Raw genomic sequence first — 22,006 nt, forward strand, 5'->3', positions numbered from 1 at the left:
TTTACTTCATGATCCTGTTTTTCCCATATGCCTTGGCTGTATGAATATTTGTTTAGATTTCACCCAGTTTCTGTGTAATTTGTCACAACAAATAGCAATTGAGTGATACTATGATGGTGCTATTACGATACAGGGCTCACGATTCGCCAATAATGCACACAACGAATTCGGAGAACGCCTCCAACTATGCAATAAAATGTTATTTTATGTTTATTTTAATTACATCCAACATACACATGGACAAGACCTGCATATGTTGACTCTTTGGGAGTTGGAAATGTATTTTCTGTTTAATGCTTACACATATTGACAGTTGGCTAAATTGCATGAAGCAAGTCTAGAACACATTATTATTGGGTTGTTTCATAATTGCTCTAGATCTTTGCTTTTTTTGTTGGATTCAGAGTATTGCAATAAACATTATATGACTCATTTTATGAGATGTTAAGCAAAAACCACAACATATTCATTTGTGTATAATAAACTTTATGGGATTTACACTTGGCCATGAAACCATGTATACAATATTTATTATTATTATTATTATTGTTATGTTTTTTTTTGTTTTAATGTGGTTTAGGCGCTATACTTAAATAAATTCATATTTAAAATACATAAATAAAACTAATGCAATACATGTTAAAATTAGTATACTGACCAAAAGAGGAAAAACAGTAAGGATTTTATTTAGTGAAGAAAATACAAAATGTTTTCGAGATATTTATGATGTCTAGACTATGGAGAATTTCACTTTTGGCTAAATACAATATTATTTACTAATATTTTTTGACCATATGTTGGCAAAAATGTCAGCTCTATGAAAGCTTCTTGTCCAGAGATGTTAGTTTAGGTTAAAGTGGCAGCCCGATTAAGATTCAGGCTCACTTAGACTATTCAGTCCATTCCCAGCAAAAAGAGCGTCGTCAAAAAAGTAATGAAATTGTTCTTTTTGGATCCGGAAGTGGTGCAAAATTGACGCAGAAGCGATGAATTTAACATGGACTTGTCATAGGAGGGAAGTCCTCCATTTCAACAGCCGTTGCAATGAATTTTCACCACTTCCTTAGGTGTGATCCGAATTCAATGTTTTGGATGTAAATTAAAAAATTCTGTGATATGTTGTCAAATAAATATTTTTTATACATTTTTATAATTTTTAATGGATTCTAACGCTTGTCGGAAACGTTTGACTTCAAATATTTGCAAAAATTCACAATTTTTTCAGATTGGATTTAAAATTTTTTTTCGACAAAATTTAAATGATTTGTACCATTTTATGAATTCTTACTCTGTTTTTAACCTATTTGAAACAAAAAAAGTTCAAATTACCCATTAAAAGTATGAAAAAAACCAAGTTATAAAAAAATGAATTAAAAGAACTTCCTGGGTAGTTAAAATAAAGAACATCATTGGGAGTGCATCTTCTGGAAGTGCATTTAAAGTTGTGCCTTTGGAAGAACTTCCAAATTGTTTTGCTGGGTTGTGATACCACACTAACTAAAAGTACATATTACAATGGGCACTTCTAGTTTTAACCGTTGAACCTTCTCGATTATTTTCTTTTGTTGAACCAACCCGATTGTTCCAAAAACATTAACAGACTGCTTAAGTTAACGTTTTCCAGGACCGCCAGTAATCTAAAGCTATATGCCCCTAAAATTCGCTTACGCCTTACACAAAATGCAGAGCACTCACACAAGAGGTGTTTAACATAATTGATTCCTTTTCCTCCGCATCATGACAGCTCATACAGTAGTCATTATACTTCGCACCAATAGTTTTTGCCAATTCGCCTATCACGCAGCGACCCGTTATAGCAGATATCAGAAGTGATATCTTACATCTTGAGAACACTAGTATATCTAGTGTGCGGTTCAAGTTTAAATGGGGCCATATTTGCTTGGTGTCGTTACAACCCTTACAATGGGAGCCACCGTGGTGCAATGGTGCAACCAAAAAGTTTTTCAGCGGTGGAATATCCCACCTCAGTAATGCTGGTGATATTTCTGAGGGTTTCGAAGCTTCTCTAAGTGGTTTCACTGCAATGTGGAACGCCGTTCGGACTCGGCTATAAAAAGGAGGTCCCTTGTCATTGAGCTTAACATCGACTCGGGCAGCACTCAGTGATAAGAGAGAAGTTCACCAATGTGGTATCACAATGGACTGAATAGTCTAAGTGAGCCTGATACTTCGGGCTGCCACCTAACCTACACCTACCTACACCTACAACCCTTGCAATTCTCCCATCGAACATTTGCCATCGTGTCCAGAGATGTTATGGCGAACTGCAGTTTTCGAATATAAATGATATCCAGATTTTTCTTTGATATCCAGATTTTTCACTTGCTCTAAAGACTATAAAAGTTTCATTGAAAACATTTTGTTTGTCCTTTAATATGAGCGATTCGAAAATCACATCTCTATTGAGTAGAAAATTTATCTCAGGAAAGCCCTTTTATGTAGGTTAGACCGTTTGAGTTTAAAGTTAATGGACATTTCAACACATTTGTGACCCATGTTAACCAGTCGTCTACAAATTATTCGCAGAGATGGAATATGATAATTTTCGTCGGAAAAATGTTATTTTCTCGACAAACATATACAAGGTACCCGAAATCAGGTGGATAATTTTTGAGAAAATAACATTTTTGTTTCAAACATGTCACATATTCCCCGTCTCTAAACATATAAATGATTGCCAAAACTAGATACATAATTTCTGAGAAAATAACATATTATATGATCCTCGAGAAAAAGTAACATTATGCTCTTGAAACATATTTGAAGTGACCTTCTCTGGGTGTATGTTTTCGTATACTAGGGTGGTCAACCAACTACTGAACCTCATCGTCCGATGCAAGCGTGTTGCAAGAGGAAGTTGGTGTATTCGCGTAAACGGCTGCTTCGAAATCTAACCCAGTTTGGACGAGAATTGTAGATAAAGCGCCACACTATTTATTGATACTATTATTGTGTGTAGGAACAGAGAATCAGAGAAATTAAAAGGAGTTTCAATGTTGCATAAGATTGTTCATCCGATTTTTTAATGAGCTATGCTCGTGTGTTCCGAAACCGACTACAACGGAAGATAAAGTGAAAAATCGATGATCTCATACTGACAGACCGACGTACTGTAATTTCGGAGCAGCGTTGGACGCTATTAATGCGTACAATGCAAGGAATTTCTGCGGTGCTTGACTGCAACCAGGCAACGTGCATTGAAGAAGGCAAAACTGTGCCATCAGCCGTCGAAATATTGGCCACATCGATTGTCTGGTGAAGCATTTGATTTAGCCCTGTACGACTTATTTTTGTTTGCAAACCTAAAATGAAAAAGTCACTCTTTGTCCAAAAATATCATCCGTATTTTTCAGACCCTGGTTAAACTTTGAAAAAGTTTAGATGAAGTGTATTAAGTTAAACTAATGCCGTGTAGCTCCCCATTTTCCTCACCTAAATGTCAATATTTGGTTTAAAAACTATTTCATTTCCTAATTTCATAACCCTTTGCCCTGTTTGCATTCCTATCTCATTGCATATTTATCGATGAACAATATATGTGCGCCCCGATAAAAAAATAAGCTACCCCCAATGGATTTATTTCTAAATATTATTTGCAATTATTTTGCTAGAGTAAGTAGAAAACTATTTTCAAAATAAATATTGTAAATTCTAATGAATTTTGGAGACACAAATGGAAGTCAAAAAGTTGAGAAAGCATTGCAAAGAACTGAGCGACAAATTGGATAGGAAACGCTATGAAATCGGGAGCAATATGAATTTCAGAAATTTTTTATATATATAATCACTCTAAGTTGAGCCCATGTAATAGATTTCTTTCCACATCACTTTCCGTGTAGAATATTAAAAATTACTTTCTTCAAATATCCAAATTGCCTCCTTTTTTTCTTTTAAATAAAACTTTTGTTGGCACAAGAAATGTACATCAAGCTAACTATTCTTGTATTGTGACCATATCTGTTTGTCATTACTACCAACATTATATTCAATTGTAATCTCTTTTTCCCAGTTCATTGTCTATGGGAAAATACTTATGTTTGCTTCAAACTTTAAGTATTCAAAGACATGGCTAAAGAGAATTTAATCGGGCGAGGGGGGGTTGGAGGCAAACAAGCAACAGAAGAAAAAAATTCAATAACATGCTTGAGGCAGAAACTGGCTCAAACTCTCCAAGATTTGGTTCATGGTGCGCGGTGATGTGATAACCCAGCTGGCTGTTTGGGCATCTGTCCGTCTACCGCCTCCATTATGTGTGTGGCATGTGCGGATACTATCACAAACACTATTGGCACTTTAAGTTGAAGAAGTATCGAAGAGGAAACTTGGAGGTTCCCTTTTGTCTTGTCTTGTCTTGCTCTTGTCCTCTTACAAGTAGAGACGTGGTTATTGCTCTGCTTGTTATATTGTTATGTCCTTGTGCTAAACTAACAACTAAACACTGCAGCAATAAGTGGCCTTGTTGTCACAAAAAATATTTTCTGTTGTGCCACACTCTTAAGCTTATCTACATCTTCAGCAATAGCAACAGCGACGGTGTTAGCTACAACAAAAGTGCAACATGCTGCTCAACCAGGAAAACTTCTTAAAACACTAGACTCAAGTGCCTAGTTCTGCTCATAGTGGTGGTGATGGAGGTGGCGGTGGCGTTTGGTAATAGTGGCAACATCCAGAAGATGGCTTAAAAATATCAAGCCACCAAGCATAGCATACCACAGCACACCTACTCCTAAATGCTGTTGGAGAACAGTCGTTAACAACAAAGCGATCTTAACGCCATCTTAAGCAACACTTAGCGCCACAGGAGCAGTGGCACAAAAATTCAAAGGCATTGGAGTTTCAATTATTCTCCACTTGGAATCCCATGACCAAAGGGAAATTGAGCCTTTAAATACTGCAGCTGCATAAAGTTGGTGATTTTAAGAGAGCTCTTTTTGTTTGAGTTTTTAGTGAACGCTTGGTTGGTTGGTTGGTTGGTTGGCAGAGGAAGTTAGCACAAATGATAATCCCATTTAATAGAATCTCATTTCTAATTCGATTTAGTTTTGTTCTCGACTATGGTGGGTACACAAACTAACTTTTCTATAGCTTCAAATAGAATCATCATTGGTTGGCAATGTGTCTTCCTTATGGCCAGTAAATTCAATAACTATGTTCCTGACCATATCAAATTGAATTGAATTTCATTCATTTTGATCGTTAGTTAGTTTCGACCCTCTCAATGTTGCATTTGGAGCCAAAGTAAATATTATGTTTCAATATTTCAAACTAAACTATGCTCGGTGGCATGGTCTGTTGATTTCACAAATTTGTTGGTCTTTCTGTGTGTTGGTTCACAAAAACAACAACAAAAATTTGCCAAATTTTTATTGTAAATTTAATCAAAAGAAATGAATGAAAAGCTACATGGTATCCATCTAGCTAACATTCATGTCAACTGGTCATTCTCTTAGCTTGGCCCAAAAAACCCAACTAACTCTGTATACGAAACATATGAACAGAAGAAGTCTTTTCTGTTGTTATATTCTTCGAGCAGCATCCGCTTCCTTTTTTCTTATTATTATTTTTTTGTTAAATTCAATATGCTACAACATCGACAACAATAACTTCATACATTTTTCCAGAATCTTTAATTCTCGGACAAATTGCATTTGTAAACATTTTCAATTGATAGAATTTGGTAGAAGAAAAACTTTGAGAAAACATAAAACCGCAACAATGAAATGCTTTCATTATAACAATGAAGTATTTACTAGAGAGTAATTAGAGTTGGAAATTTAATTTAAGATTTTTTTATACCAAAACCTATTTAGTTTTATGTTATTTGCTTTGAAATATATTTCCAAAATACTTAAGTTAATGAATATTTGAATTAAGAAAATCATAATTCTTTTACAGTTCTTATACAAATTGACCTAATGTAGGAAACTTCATCAGAGCTATGAATATCGAAATGTGGTTTTTGTGGTTATGATTTTAAGAAATAAATATTCTTTATGTGATTAAACATTTGCTTATATTAACACTAATAGGGGGACTTATGTGGTCCAATGGCTGTAATGCTTGCTATTGATTATGGGTGAAAATAGAAGCAAAAGATTTTACATATTATCATACAAGCTAATTGGACACGAAAATAGAGGAATTTTTAAGTTAAGAAAAAGAAAATGCCATATACCAATCTAGACAAGCTTTAGTATAACTCCGGCGGGGGAGATGATTCATTTTTGGTTTTATATGCCAACTTCTTTATGGAATTAATATACGAGAATTATTCTTCCCAAATTTAACCATTTTTTAATACCACAACAAAGCGAAATCTATTTTTTGCAGACATAACTGTTTCGTTCCGCAGAAAAGAAATTCTATACAAACGATTTTTGTATTTGGTATCCTCATTATATTTGGAACGATTTCTATAATACTTAAAATGTGGCTTTGATTTTTTAAAGCAAAGTTTATATCAGTTGAATTTTCTTTACAGTAAAGATCAGGAGTGTCAGAATATTAACTGACACTCTACAAAAATGACAAAGATAACAATTCCTAAACAATTTTCCAAAAACTTTATAGAAATATTCTAAATATTAAAATGTTATTCTTCTTATGCCCCACAATTAATTTATTCATTTCTTTTTTTCTTTCTAGGTAATATATTTTATCTTCTCCTGGATAATAAGGGCTTGAAGTAAGTTTAAATAAATGATATTCCAATCGCAGATATAGAGCATAAATCCTCTACTTCATTTGAAAAATGGGGCTACTATTAAAAACACGTCTATAATCAATCTATCTTTTGATATCTTTTGAGAGTCACAAGAGTTTGTGACTTGTGATAAGAAAGTTTGGTTAGGTATAATGACAGCCCTATATTTCAGGATCACATAGACTATTCAGTCCATTGTCATACCAAAGTGGTGAGTGCAACCCGATTCAATGTTTATCTCAATGACAATGAACTTCCATTTTATAGCTGAATCCGAACGGCGTTCCACATTGTGGTGAAACCACTTACACCCTCAAAAAAAAATCACTTCTGTAACATATACCCCAAACACATTTTACTTCAAGCATATATATTTCAGGATATTGTTTGTATTGTTCAAACATATTATGTTTCAACTTAGGGCATACAATGGTAGAAACAAATTTTAATGAAATTTTCTTTGTGTGGATATATTTTTAGGGCGTCAATTGGTTACTTCCATTATTTTACTTGCAGCATACTCTCTAGGTCTCTCTTTCTAAACACATATATGTTTATAGGCTATTTCTAAATTAATAAATGTTTGCATCTAAGCATATTATATTTACAAACATTTTATGTCCCAAACATAACATGATCCAACATATTAACATATATGTCCCAAACATGTTATGCTGGTTTATGAACATTATATGCTTGCACTTAAGAATATTGTGTTAAAAAATTTGAGTTCCAAACATATAATGTTTACACCCAAGCATATGGAAAACAGTTTTTTCGTCCGTGTGGAGAAGCTTTGAAACCAGTATTACTAAGAGAGAATAATCCACCATTGAAAAGCTTTTTGGTGTTTGCTATAAACTGCGATTGCAAAACGCACGAATGGAAGGAATATCTTGAAGTAAAATATTATTTTGTGATGGAGAGAAAACAAAATTTTTGCCCCAAAAATGTTATCTCACCAAACATAAAATGTCCGAGAAAATAAAATGGTTGCAAAAAACGTCTTACATGTTCACCACCCAAAAATAAAATTTAGCTCTAAGAGAATCATATTCCCTCTCTAGGTGCTGGTGTACTAACCTTTGCACCTTGGTGGCTTCCTTGTCATATGAAAGATTTATAAAAATTTTAAAAATAGTTCGCATTTCAAATAAATTAAGGAAAATATTTTTTTAAAGTATTCACATTTTAATATTTCCCAAGATTATCACAGGAAGGGCAAAAGTTAAAAATATCATACTCTACTGTAACATTTCTCATCAATATTTGACACAGTTTGTTTTTGTCCGTAACTCTACTTCAACTCTACGAATTTTGTCTAGAAAAGAAAAGTGATTTTCTTAAGAGGAGAGACTATTTTATTGAAAGGTTGCCCTCTCCCATTCCAAAGGATTTCGTACATTCGTCAGGTCATTCATAGATTTCTATGCGTGTACTTTTATTGTTATAAAAATGCCATTGTATTGTAGTAACTGTGTGAGAGTGTGTTGAAGGTATTTGTTAGATTTTATTGTTATGAAAATGCTTTTAGCATTATTCGCAACAACAACAGCAACAATAGCAACAACATTAATACAAGTAAAGAACTATTGCCAACACAAGCAAAACAAGTTAACATCTCACACTTTGGAGATGTTGATAACGATGATCCAACCTCATGTTGTAGTACAACTACCCTATTCAATACCACTGGATATATGAATGTTACTTACCCAGCAATATTAGATTGGGTTGGAAAATAGTTTTTTATGAGATCCACAAATATTAGAAAATAATATAAGGTGATATGAATATAACTATGTCCGCCATTTCTGCAGGTCATAATGGAATCAAGGGATCAGAGAACTGCAACCGGTGGTTTTTTCGTATTGCAATCTTACCCACAAAATATCGGTGGTAGTGAGGAAGACACCAATTAACATGCGATCTTTTACATTGATACAAATGCGAGAATAAAAATACCACTAGTATATAACAATGTTAAACCAATCGACATCGTAACAACGCGCGGTAACCAAAACACGAGTGTGGCACTTACGTGTGATTGCACTCAACAACAACAACAATTACTAGCAGTTGGCATTAGCTCAAGAGAATTGAGAGAGTACCAAATAAGAGAATACCAAACTGCTGAGAATGGGTAACCAATTTGTGTGATTGATTTATTACGGTGTTTTCGAGAGACCAACACTCATACTATCCAACATCGACAGTCTTCGGTTGCATTGGATATTGGTGGCTGAAATTTTTTTTACCAATTGGTGTTTTAAGATTGCAAATGTTGGTGTTTACTAAATACACTGGTAGGTTGCGGTAGATCGCAGCCGTTCTTTGCAAGGGATGGATACATCCAAATTTCTGATATACAGACTATCAAGCTGTTATAAACAAATCGTGCACTATGATATTTTAAGTGTTAAAATTTTAGGTTTTCTTAGGTGATATCAAATATTATTAGATATTATTGTTTTTAATAATTTTATTCTTTTTTCTTACGCATAAGTGAAATAGAACACAAAGTTAATAAAAGCCATCAAAATAACGACTTGCATACTCCAAATTTGAATTAAAAAATGTCCATTCCACTTTTGCTATAAATCAAAAATATTTATTGCTTTTTTTTTAATAAGTGTTGATTTTTATTTTAGCAGACATTATCCAAATACTTTTGTTCCAACTTAACCGAACCACCCTACTACACGTGGAGAATACTTTTGGTTGCAATAAAAAGGCATTTGTTTTGTAATAACAACTGTTATTGTATTTGGCGTCATCTCTCCGATTTTGGTGGATGAATATGGCAGAGCCATGAAGAGAATGAGAGAGAGTGAGAGAGTGATAGGTCTGTTTTTGTTAGGATACAGTTAACATGTAGTGGTGACGAGTCATGAAAGACTTTTGTTTGGTTTAGTGTCGACATAAATGAATACTTCCTGTTCTAATGGAATATAGGTATGCAGTCTAATAATGGGATTTGAAGATGACTTTTGCGAATTTCTTTACAGGGCCGAAGTTAAAATTTGTTCGAAAACAAACTGCATAGACCCTAAAAAAATGTATTACAATTTTGAAAATTTCCTTCTAATAAGTGAATTTTATTTACTTCAATAGATTTTTTAAAATTTTTTTTGGAAATATGAACCAACACCAAAGGAAAAAATTTAAACAACCAATAATAGCCAAATAAACAAAAATACTTTATTTTTTTTTAATTTAAATAAAATATTCCTGCGAATCTTAAGGTTTTAGGGATCTTATGGATCTTAAGGTTATAAATAAAATAAATTTGCCTTTACTTTATCCTCAAACTATTAGATGGTCCCAATGTTCAAGTGATTGGAGCTATGGTGGAGATCAAGTGAATATATATTCCTTGCTGTGTGTTGCAATAATAACTCTGCTTCTGAGCTTTTCTTATATAATTAGTAGGAACCAAATTTTGTAGCATACTTTGAGGCTTCACTGGTCTTGTAAGACAGGAATACTATGAAATACCACCAGCCTTACTAATGTTTTCTAACAATAGGCAATAAAATTTTCAATCCTTTGTCAACCTGTTGGATTGCCCCTTTGCCATCTGCGAATAAGACAAGATGGTGGCTCAATGAGACAAAATCTTCTTAAAATTCCTCTTCTCGGATTTCCAATAGTTTTCATGCCTACCCTCATATTTCCTGATTTCATATCTCTTAATGTTGATATAGTTGAATTATGTATCGACTCAATCCCCTTGATTTATCCTAATGAACAATTATTTTTATTATTTTGCCCTAAATTTGGAATTCATTCATGATCCGGGTGAAATTTATTTGCTATGCTTTTAGGCAAGACCTCAATATTTTTATAGACATTGTGATATGTCATAAACTTATGTTGTATAGTTATTTTGTCGATGTTGAAATCACAACTGTATCCAACAAATTTATTCTGCATACACAGACACTTATTAAGATTTGTTGTTTTCGGCTTAAGCCAAAGGGCGCACCAAAATGGGTGAGGGATACTCCTAAAAGTATGTGCTTAAATTGCGAACTTGTTAAACTTAGTTAAATGGGAGTATTTTCTGGCCTTAAGGCATAGAAAGTCTTTGAATTGTTGTTGATAGATTTTGGATAAAGAATTTTCTTAATTTCTTTTTGCCTTTACTTTTGTCTAGCATACAGACAGACGGAAGCTAGAGCACTATGCCCAAAAATATGCTAAACTTTGGCAATGGGGTTTTATTTTGCATCTTAGCATCGTAATGTAAAAAGCCTTTCACTTATCTCAGTTCAGTGTACTTTTTTTCCAATAGAATAGACGCTTCTCCAAATCCATTGCAAGGAGTCATACCATATTCCAAAGAAGTTTCTTTTCCTATTCATCGATGTAAAAATTCTCAATACCGTTTCGAACAAAAAAAAACAACAGAAAAACAAACTTTGTGTGATTCCTTATTCTTTTTGTTCCCAGTTGTGTGTGTGTGTTTTTTTTTTTTTGTACAGCTCCTATAAAAACGAAACACTTCTTGTTTGTCTGCCCTATGAAAGCTGAAAAGCATATACACAATAAAATGATATCCATTGTCAAAACCTTTTATGCTTGAAAGCAGATGAAAATAAGACCATGCAAAAATTCAACGAACCTCTTCAATATTGATAACGAAGGGAAGCAAAAAATAAGATGCAAAAAATAAACTACGCTGAAATCATCAACCGGCAGAAAAAAAAAGTGGCAGTTTAGTAAAGTGCAATACTCTTCGCCTTTGTAACACAAGTTTGGTGATAAGACTTTTGCCCTCTCGTGTGTATGGTAGCTGTGTTGAGGGCGCTCTTACTTGCCGTGGGTCGTTATTGTTGTGCGTTCAGCATGAATTGGATATTTGGGCACTTAAAGGATGTATGCACTGATAAGGATGCATTTTGATTTCGTCACAAAAAATGATTCTCTTCTTCCAATGAAGCACATAATGGAATTATGGCAACGACCATGATTATGATGATGGCTATGTCATCGTTTTATTCGTGGAGTTCAAGAGATTTTCACACCACTCGGGTGACGCAGACATATTGATAAGGAAATTCCATCGAAGTTTTTCAATGAAACAAATTATTATGATATTTTTTGCAACCAGCAGATGATGCAGATGACCTTCTGGCTTATAACTGAGAAAGAGGAATTTTAGTGGTATGCAAACCAGTACCGAATGAAAAGTTGAATTAACTCACATGGAGGACATGCACCCACCCACACGCACCATTATTTGTTCAAGTATAACTTCTCTGAGCAATGAACTGCATAGCGTTTTTTGCAAAAAGTAATTGAAAGAAAAATTTTTATGTGTTTTTTTACGTTGGACCTTTTTATGGCACATCTTCCACAAATCAAAATCATGCCATAGTTTCCGGCAACTACAAAATTGCTTTGGGGAAATAAAAATTCATGTAATCCCCTTAACATACTTTTAGGATTACGTTGCATCACTTATTTCTAGCATATTTTAAGGTAAAGTAAATCTTCTTTGGCCAACAAAATTTGAAAATTTAAATTTATTTCTTTACATTTGTTTTTTTATTTTTCTTCTTGCCTCAACTTTTTTGTCTCTTATGGAAAAATGATTATGCATCTTAAAATTTCCATTGGCCAAAAATTTAAAGGCTCCCCCCCTGTACCCATGGGAATACAACAGGATGGGGAAAAGGCCACTTTTGGTCATGCTAATCAAATTTATTACAAAACATAAAAACGTAACAAAATGAAACGGACCAAACCAAAGACATTAGCCCCGGAGAAAAGGGACAACAAGGAATAAGGAGGAAAAAATGTGAAGAAAAACAACACAGCACAGAAATGTGAGAGCCAAAATAGCGACAGGCGGGAGGTTGAATGGATGGGTTTCCCAATGAAAGCTACTATCATACACTAAGCTTGAGAAATGGTGACATTTTCTTGTAATACATTCTGTAAATTGCCAGCGTCTGCTGCTCGGTATTCTGAATGTCATTGTAATAAAGCGTAAAGTAAAACTTTTTCCAACTTAATTAGCTTATCATTTTGGTCTTTAAATACCTGTACCCGGGGCTTAACGCACGCAGCACCAAGAAACGGAGACGACAAGAAAATACGTTAAAATTGAGCAGTTAATGCTAGGACGAGGAAAAATGCTCAAACGTAAATATTATGGATGTGGGCACACCACCAAGCAAAAAAGGTCAAAGCAGTAGCTACAATAAAAGACCGCAGTGGCAACAACAACCATGAAGAAGAAAAACAAACCATTGACACAACGATAATGAGATTTAAACACCTTTTTGCTAAACACCTTCTTTTTTTGCCTTGATTCCCTCTATTCCATTGTGGGGCAAAATGTTTCGCTTTTGTAATTGTGTCATTAAAGTGATTGAAATTTATTGCACTGATTATTAAAGCAAGGTGCACGCCAAGGAGTTGAAAGACAGTTTGTCATTAGCCTTTGACAGATGACATGGCCTTTGGGTGTATGTATTTGTCCACGATACTCTGTGAACTGAAGAAAATGGACACCATGAATTAAGAGTCAAATATTGCGATTTGAATTTTATAACAGAAGACATTAATTCGTACACATGTAGCCTAAACGTATGCTATGGAATTTAAAAGCAACTGAAAATATGCAATAGACATTAAATTAATAAGCACAACTGTGGAAATTTTTTTAACATCCACTAATACCGAAAAATATAACCCATTATCGGAATTATATCTCGAACCCGTAATCAAAATTAAATCTGGAGCAATTATGACCAATTTCCCATAATCTTAATCTTATTTAAATTTAGCATGAGGTAATCTTCTATGATGTCTTTGTTTAGTTTTAGATATAGCTCCCTTATATGCGTAGCGCCAGCTTTGCAAAAACGCACCTCCTATTTTTATACTTAGCCCAAAAATATGCAATAAAAACTGACAATATGCAAAATATCATGTGTTCTTTACAAATTGAAAACGTAAATTAAGATTCAATGCTTGAATGAATGAATAATGTATAATAAATGATCATAGCTCAATTATAAATTAAATGTTTAAATTGTATTAACCCTCTAATGCCCGATCCCGCCTTAAGGCGGTCTTCATTAAATACGGAAGCTTTTAGTGAAACACACCTTAAGACAACAAAAATGAATAAAATTAAAAGAAAACTTAGTTGAACCTGTCCAAGAGCCTTTGCAGCATACTCGTATACTGAATTTTATCGTATAAATTTTTCTTGATTAATTTTCTTGCTCTTGTGTCGTTAACATTGAATATTTTATCAGCTGACAAAAAAATTGGGGCACTAGATGGTAAATCCCGATACGAGTTCTTATGAAGAAACATGTCACAAAACTTACAACTCAACGTGCCGTATTTGAAGCAAATTGCGTAAAAGAATACTATTGTCTACCTATATATGTAATCTAAGTATGTTATTGTTCACAAATTTAGAAGTAATTGCATTTGTGAAATAAGATTTTAGAACTGATAAGCGATTCCATTACCAAGAGTTTTTATTTCTTTCAGCCTAAAAGTATACCATGAATGTAGCTTATAAAAAACTTAAAATTGTTATCTGTGTTGTTTAAAGCTAATATGCCAAGGCTATCACAAATTTGATTTGAACCAACCACTACACTGAAGGACATTCTTATCATTCACTGGTCTTTTAAAGTAAACACTCTGTAATGCTAACCTAGATTCACGAACATCATATTTTATTGAATTTTAATAGACTTACAACTATATTCATTTTTTTTTTTTGTTTTTTTGGAGCAAAAACAGTAAACTTCAAAGAAAATATTCCCGGTACAGGCAATCCATTACAACAGCCATTTTAAACTACAGACTCCTAAGTTTTATGATTGCGGCCTATGAATCTGTACAATTTTGTTTACGACAAAAGGAAATTTTTATAGAACAAATGGGCCATTAACGAAAAATGACATTGTAATGTTTTTGCTGGGCTATAATTCTCCCCCTTAAAAAAATTGTCTTACATTTCAGTTTGTAGTTTCCGTTTCCGTCAATTGGATTTTATAACATTGTGTTTTTTTTTTGTTTTTCATTACGAGTAAGTCACCTATTATGTCCTTCAGAGATTTCGTATTTATTGGGTCTTTGTTTCGTTTTGTTTTTCTTAGCAATTTCTGTCAAGTTTTATTAACAATGAAAAAGGTTCACTTCCGCTTGTTAGGTCTTAATTAACAATTGCTGAATTTTCAAGAGTTCTCCCTTCAGAAAAGAAAACCAATTTCTGTGGAATTTAATTTTCTGTGTCCTTAATCATTGGATAACGATAATCTGTTTGGAACACTCAATGACATTCTTCAACCAAAAATTGATTTGATTTCCGTTTTGGTATTTTGCCAGATTGTTGCTTTTTTTGTAACTCATGATTTAACCGTAAATACAGATAATATCCGCTTGCAATTAATGAATATCCGTTTTCTTAATGAAACATTGAAGCAAAGGTTGAAAGTTGTCCCGGAAAAATATTTTCATTCATTTATTTTCCAATTTAATTGTGTATTGGCAAAAATATTTAGAGTATACTTTTAGGATATCACGGACTGGAAGTGCATTTAAATATTTTAATATATTAAAATACAATATGTTAAAATATGTATTTTTGTATGTAATATAATTTTAGCGTTTGCTTACACGAAAAAAAAATTGATTGAATCAATGTATTGATCTTATTTTAATGGAAATTGCTTTCATCACGAAAATGACTGTATCAATCACATAATTAATTAGAAATAAAAACTCTACTTAATTGATTTCTTGGACGATTTCAATTAATTTTTTGATTGGTTCAATTGGTATTATTTATTTATTTATAATTAGTTTACCTGTAGATGAATTCCATAAGAGTTCTTAGCACCCAACAAACACAAGGATGAGCATTTTTCATAGGTAACGCCATATTAATTTGATAGTGAAACCCATCTTCAACATTAATTCAAATGGCCTTGCAAATTGCTTGCTTTGAGGCATTAAAATGAAATTTAGTTTGAAAAGTTGTTGCTGGTTTCAAATTTCAAGGGCCGATGTTGATTTTGAATAAAACAAACTATTTAGGAAATTATTGTAATTTTATTTTATTATGATATATTGGTATTACTCAATTATGTATGGAACAAAATATCGGCCAAATGGGCGCTGCGACCTCGGTGGCACACCTTCATCCGATGGTCCAAATTTTCGATGACGCTGAGGCATAATGGAGGTTCTATGCCGTTAATGTGCCCAATTATCTCATCCTTTAGTTCTTGAATTGTTGCTGGCTTATCGACGTACACCTTTTCTTTCAAATAACCCCAAAGAAAAAAGGCCAACGGTGTCAAATCACATGATCTTGGTGGCCAATTGACATCGCCATTACGTGAGATAACACGGCCTTTGAATTTGTTGCGCAAAAGAGCCATTGTTTCGTTAGCTATGTGGCAAGTGGCACCGTTCTGCTGAAACCACTTATCGTCCACATCCATATCATCCAATTCGGGCCATAAAAAGTTCGTTATCATCTCACGATAGCGAACACCATTCACAGTAAATGCCTGACCGGCCTTATTTTGGAAAAAAATACGGCCCGATGATGCCGCCAGCCCATAAACCGCACCAAACAATCACTCTTTGTGAGTGGATTGGTTTTTCGACAATCACTCTTGGATTCTCATTCGCCCAAATGCGGCAATTCGGTTTATTGACGAATCCACTGAGGTGAACATGTGCCTCATCACTGAAGATGATTTTCTTCGAAAATTGATCATCCACTGTTGCCATTTCTTGGAACCATTCTGCCCATTCACGACGTTTGGAATGGTCAAGAGTTTGCTCGAAATTTTCCACGATTTTTGCGATTTTACACACATTTGGACGATCAAATTGACCAAAAAAAATCACGAAGTGCACGATATGCATTTTGATTTGAACGCCCATTTTCATAATAAGTCTGGATAACTTTAACACGTTGTTGAATTATGTATCTCTCCATGGTTCAAATTGAGTAAGTCTGAAATAGAGAAATGTCAAATAAAATTCGGAAAAAAACTTGGTGTTTGAGAAATTGTTGCTAACGTGTTGAATTTTAATGTCTTTTTTTGTTGAGAACGCGATTTTCTCAACAATTTCTCAAATTGAATTCTAATCTAATTCTTTGAAAAATGTTTGAAAGCATATTGAATATAAGCATTTTTCCAATGCTTGTGTTTATTGGGTATAGTTCAATTGTTTTTTTTTTTTTCAAAATTTAATGAAACAAAGAAACTAACCAAATTTTTCCCATCAACATTTTTATTTAATTAAAATATTAATTAGCATAATTAATATTTCAACTAACTTTATTTTTATAGAGAGTTAATTGTATGCAAAATTCCAGCTGTCCCTTAGTTTGTAATAATTTAATATATGAGAAATATAAGAAAACTGAAATATTTTATTTGTTATTTACGATACTACAATTTTTATATTTACTACTAAAAAAGCATATTTCGAATACAATAATACTTTAGCCCACTTCCAGGCGCTATCTAAAACAACGTTTTGAATGTTTGATAATAATACAAAAGTTAACTAATTTTCAATATAAAAGATGCTTTTTCCTGGTACCAATCAGATTCCATGTAATTGTCAAAGGTTAAAAATTACCATACCCCAAAAATTGAGTAGATTTTAAAGCAATCCTTAATCATTGCCTCTACAAAATTTACGTATTTTTTTTTTTTCAAGCTAAAGCAATCTACCAACATTTTACCATAATCAGCTAAAAAAAATTCTTAGCTAAATTTCTCTTCATTAAAGAAAATATTTCCTTTTGGCATTTTCAAAGTTCTTGTATTTTGGACGTGGTCAAGAAATAGTTTCCTCTTTGTTAAGTTTCTGCAACTATTTAAAGTTCACAGAGAGTTTTACCACAGCTACTTTTTACCCCCAAAATTCTCTTTCAGCAAAATCGCCAGAATAAAACAACACCAGTATTTTTGGATTTCTTGTCCTAGGACTGAGCAGTCTGAGCAGATGATAAAGTGTCAAAAAATTTACATATAAAAAAGTGAAACTGCATTTGTGGTATTTGTACGTAGGCGTGTGTGTGTGTGTGAGAGAGTAGGAAAACTACAAATATACTGAAATGGACATCCAGAGAATTAAAACTTCCTTACAACTGACCATCAGTACAGTTGTTTTTATAACCCTTTTCCCCAAAGGGATAAGAATTGTTTTGTTTCACACTATTTCGAGTTTGTGGTTATTTTGAAAGATAGTGTGAAAGTATAAGTGTTAGTGTAGTGTATGGTGGCTTTTTGTTTTTTATAGTCATCTAAAAGATACAGAAATTCATATATAGTTGTCAGATATAGATTTACGATGTTGAACTTGAATGCCTGTTGGGAGGAACAAACCCCATGGTCAAATCCTATCTCTCTCTCCCATGCCGCATATCCCAGTTTTCCTATCTACTATATAGTCGAGTCCTTAAAAAAGGCTCCTAATTTTTTCTAAATGTCAACTTTCTCATTACATACCGTCATTTGAAATATATGTCCAGTCATCCAATATCTCAACTCATAAAAAATTTAGCCTTACTAGTTGTTTGTTTTTTTTCTTTTTTGGTAGCCACTAGACAAATTTTAAGTAACTTCATCTTCGTTGACCTTTGTTATTAATCATTTGGCAATTCATGCCTATTTGTCTGCCATAAAAAATGTGTCCTTTTTTTCCAATCGGCCAAATTTGTCTTTGACATCACCAGCCTCCATCTATTCACCTGGTCTTTGTGGCTCCACGAACGTAGCATACATGCAATTTGTGGTTTAAAATTGACCAATTCATTGGTTCCAACTCTAGCCAGACAAGACAAAAAATATAGCCCAACAACACCAAAGCAAACATGGTTGAATAACAACGCCACCATAATAAATGCATGTATATAGAATTGGTCTGTCCTAGAGGTAGGTGACGGCAGTATTAACCATTGACACTGTCATGGGAAGGACACCGAGTAGCATGTATTCCAGAAGCCTACCGAATTGATTATAGGTAGCTTCGGTTGAGTGGAAATTAATAATTTTGTTTAATTCCTTTTCTGCCTTATGGCCCACATGGTAGGTTCGTGTAAATTATATTTTATGAAAATATTTAATTTTCACATAGAACCCCCTAAAAGTATGCTACAATATAATAACGAACATATTCCTCGACTTTAGTCCGAATAATTATTTCATATTCTATTCGGCCAGAAATACGAACTTTCGGTCAGTCTGCAGTGTATTTTCATCGTTTGTTTTATTTACACTTGCATTCACCAATCTGCCTAAAGCCAGACCAGTGTCAGAGATCCTGGCGTGTTTTCGTCTTTTTTTTTTTTGTTAGCGGTAAACATCGTGTGAATCGACCAAAATGCAAACAGCTCAGAAAAGAAAACAGGATAAAGGCAAGTTTCAAGCTCCGTAACTGAGTGGTAGAAAAACGTTAACTTTGGTCCCCGTACAAGAGAAATGACCAAACGGTTACATCCAACCACACGGCCTCAGACATGGGCGGTTGTTGTTTGCCTGGATTTGTGTATGAACCTGTAACCTTTGTAAACATGTGGAACACTCATAACTAAAAATATTCCCTTCAAAGGATCGAAAAACATATAAGCGATGTTTGGTAGGTGGGTGGCTCATCTATGGCCAATTTTGGGGTGTGTTTGTGTGCTCACAAGCGTGTGCCCGGGTGAATGTTAATGGACCCTATGAAAATGGGCTACACGTGTTTTTATGATGATGTTCCTGCCTTGGTTGCTTTTGTTACTCCCAGTGGCTTCAATATTTTACTTGTTTCAGTCTATGGGGACATAAAAGCAAACACAGTGGAAAATAGGTAAATGAACACCATTCTACAACAAGGATTTTATGGCCATCGGAGTCTGTTATACCGACAACATGGTTAAGCCCCAACAAAACTGGCAGGTGAACTACTGCCAGCGAGAGGTGAAACGCCAGCCATTGTATCTGTCTAGGGTTGGACACAAACGAGAGGAGAGAGAAAAAAATCTGTTGCTTTCCGGTCTGATGTCACATCACATATTGCCGCCTGTGATCTTTAGTAGAATTTACAATTTATGGTGTCTGCTTTTAGGCGGCGTAGAGATGGTTGAATCTTGTTTTTTGTTGTTGTTGTTGTTTTTTTTTTGTCTTACTTAACAAGTCATGCATGTTACATGTGTCAATATTTCATGGCGAAAACTATGAAGTCTGTCTATCGTCCAGTGTTTATTGTATTCTCTCCTCATTCGCTACATTTAAAGGGCAATGAATTAACAGCAATCTTAGCTCCTTTATGAACTTAAATCTAAAGGACCTCAGTGTGGTGAACTTTTAGCCCCCTTTTAAAATATATTCACATTTTCTGTTTTGTATTCGCAAACACCTGTGAAGATCTTTTGTTTGTCACACTTATTTTATTGGTCCGGATGGAATTACAATAATAATCGGCTTATTCAAGTCACTTTTGCAGCAGAAACATCAGCAGCAGCAACAGCATCAGAAAAACAACTTCTTTAAATCAATATGGGAATATTGGTTTGACTATGGTTCATTGCATTCAATATGGAGAATCAAGGAAGATTCGATGGAATGGAAATGATAGAAAAATATATGAATGTAAATCTTGCAAATTCCTTCGATTGAAAATGTCTAAGGACCAAATTTTATATGGAAGACAGATTTGCATGAAAAATTAAAGGAAACAACTTATGTGGTCTTAAATATGCTTTCAATTTATTTTTATTTAACCAAGCAATAGTGTTAATTATGAGCGTGTATAGATCGTCACGTTTACTGCATCATCGAGTAGAATTGAAATAAGTCTACCTTTTTGAATCGGTTAATAATTTTATGAACATTCCTGAAACTTCTTCGAACATATTGTCATCTTGGATGTCATCGAATTCCCTGTCCAGTTGACGCGACTTAAGTAATTTTTAGATTGCGACGTTTGTTACTTTTTCTAGATTTACGACGCGTATGTGACGTTTACAACTTTGCGACAGTCGCAAACATATACAAGTTTGAAACCACCATCTCTGATATTAGTTTAAGTGACTTATAATAGGGCCAAAATTGCATTTTCTTTCTCTGTTAACAAAATTTCAGGGTGTGTATTAAGTTTTTGGGCTATGTTTTTGTGATCTTATTCCACATCTCTTCAAATTAGAGTTTTAGAAGACTGGAATTTAAGGGGCTTACGAACACTTGGTTTGTTATGCTTAATCAATAAGAAACCCTTTTTTGTTTGAATATATATTTGGTTACGGCAACAAAGTAAATATTTTCCTTGAAAATGTTTTACGGCTACGACACAATATCAAATATGTCGGTTTGGAAATTCCATTCAATATTAATTAGCTACCCCCTTATAATCTTCAATATCTTTGAACTCTTAGACTTTTGTGAACATAATTTTGCATAGAACATTTTTTTTTTTGCAAATTCGAGCTCAGCAGATTGCATTCCGGGAGCAATGACACTTGATTTTCTACTCCATTTCATTTGGACTTCAAGTCAGAAGACATTTGCAATTCCCTTTTCCAGTAGGCATTTACGCGTGTGTCTATGTCTGTGTGTTTATAGTTTTTTTCTCTTCCATCCAATGAATGTTCATTGTTGTTCCATATTTGCCTTACAAGTTAAGAGGAGCTCTTAATGCTGGCATAGAAAACTCATTCTATTTAGCGGAATATATGCCTGCGAATGTGACTGCGTAGCTTCTTTAGCCATAGCATAAATGAGAAATGGCTTTGAGAAACCCAGGGCAACTTGCGATTTGGAATACAAAAATCACACGCATTTATGAGGCTTCATTACAGTCGTCGTTGTTGTTGCATTTGTCGACGCTGCAGAAGTAATCACGGAGCTTTGTCATTGGATTGCATGTAGCATATTGTAAATTATATGCCACACAAAGTACAGGGGCAGATGGTATGTACCAGCCATCAGTGGTTGGACGATCGGTCTCCTATGTCGCTGCTATGCAGATGAGACAATTCTAAGATTAAAAGAAATTAAATCTCTCTGTGCTAAACGGGAACTGGCAATTTCTCGTATCATTTGGTTTCTACCAATCAGTTGTGCTGAACAGTGGTTACAGGTCGTTATCGATTGAAGCTCAGTGGGAATTGTAATGAATATCGAAAAGTTGGCGTTTTGGATTCAAAAGCTAGGTGGGAATTATAAGAGCATCGAAAGCTGACTTTTTGAAAATGTGCAAAAATCGAGTTTTCAATTTTTCCAAATTTGG

General features: G+C 33.9%; 1 protein-coding gene and 1 long non-coding RNA gene across 2 annotated transcripts in view; both read left to right on the top strand.

Annotated features, from left to right (window-relative positions):
- luna overlaps window positions 1–22,006 on the top strand; it is a 372,732-nt gene that overhangs the window by 292,692 nt on the left and 58,034 nt on the right. The window lies entirely within an intron of this gene.
- Window positions 1–22,006, top strand: part of LOC142238566 (uncharacterized) — a 114,526-nt gene that overhangs the window by 88,566 nt on the left and 3,954 nt on the right. Inside the window, exon 3 of the long non-coding RNA XR_012722761.1 lies at window positions 6,667–6,706. This is a non-coding gene — a long non-coding RNA (uncharacterized LOC142238566). The remainder of the gene's footprint in view (window positions 1–6,666; window positions 6,707–22,006) is intronic.

The sequence above is a fragment of the Haematobia irritans genome, chromosome 5, assembly GCF_050003625.1.
Source record: "Haematobia irritans isolate KBUSLIRL chromosome 5, ASM5000362v1, whole genome shotgun sequence".
NCBI lineage: Eukaryota > Metazoa > Arthropoda > Insecta > Diptera > Muscidae > Haematobia > Haematobia irritans.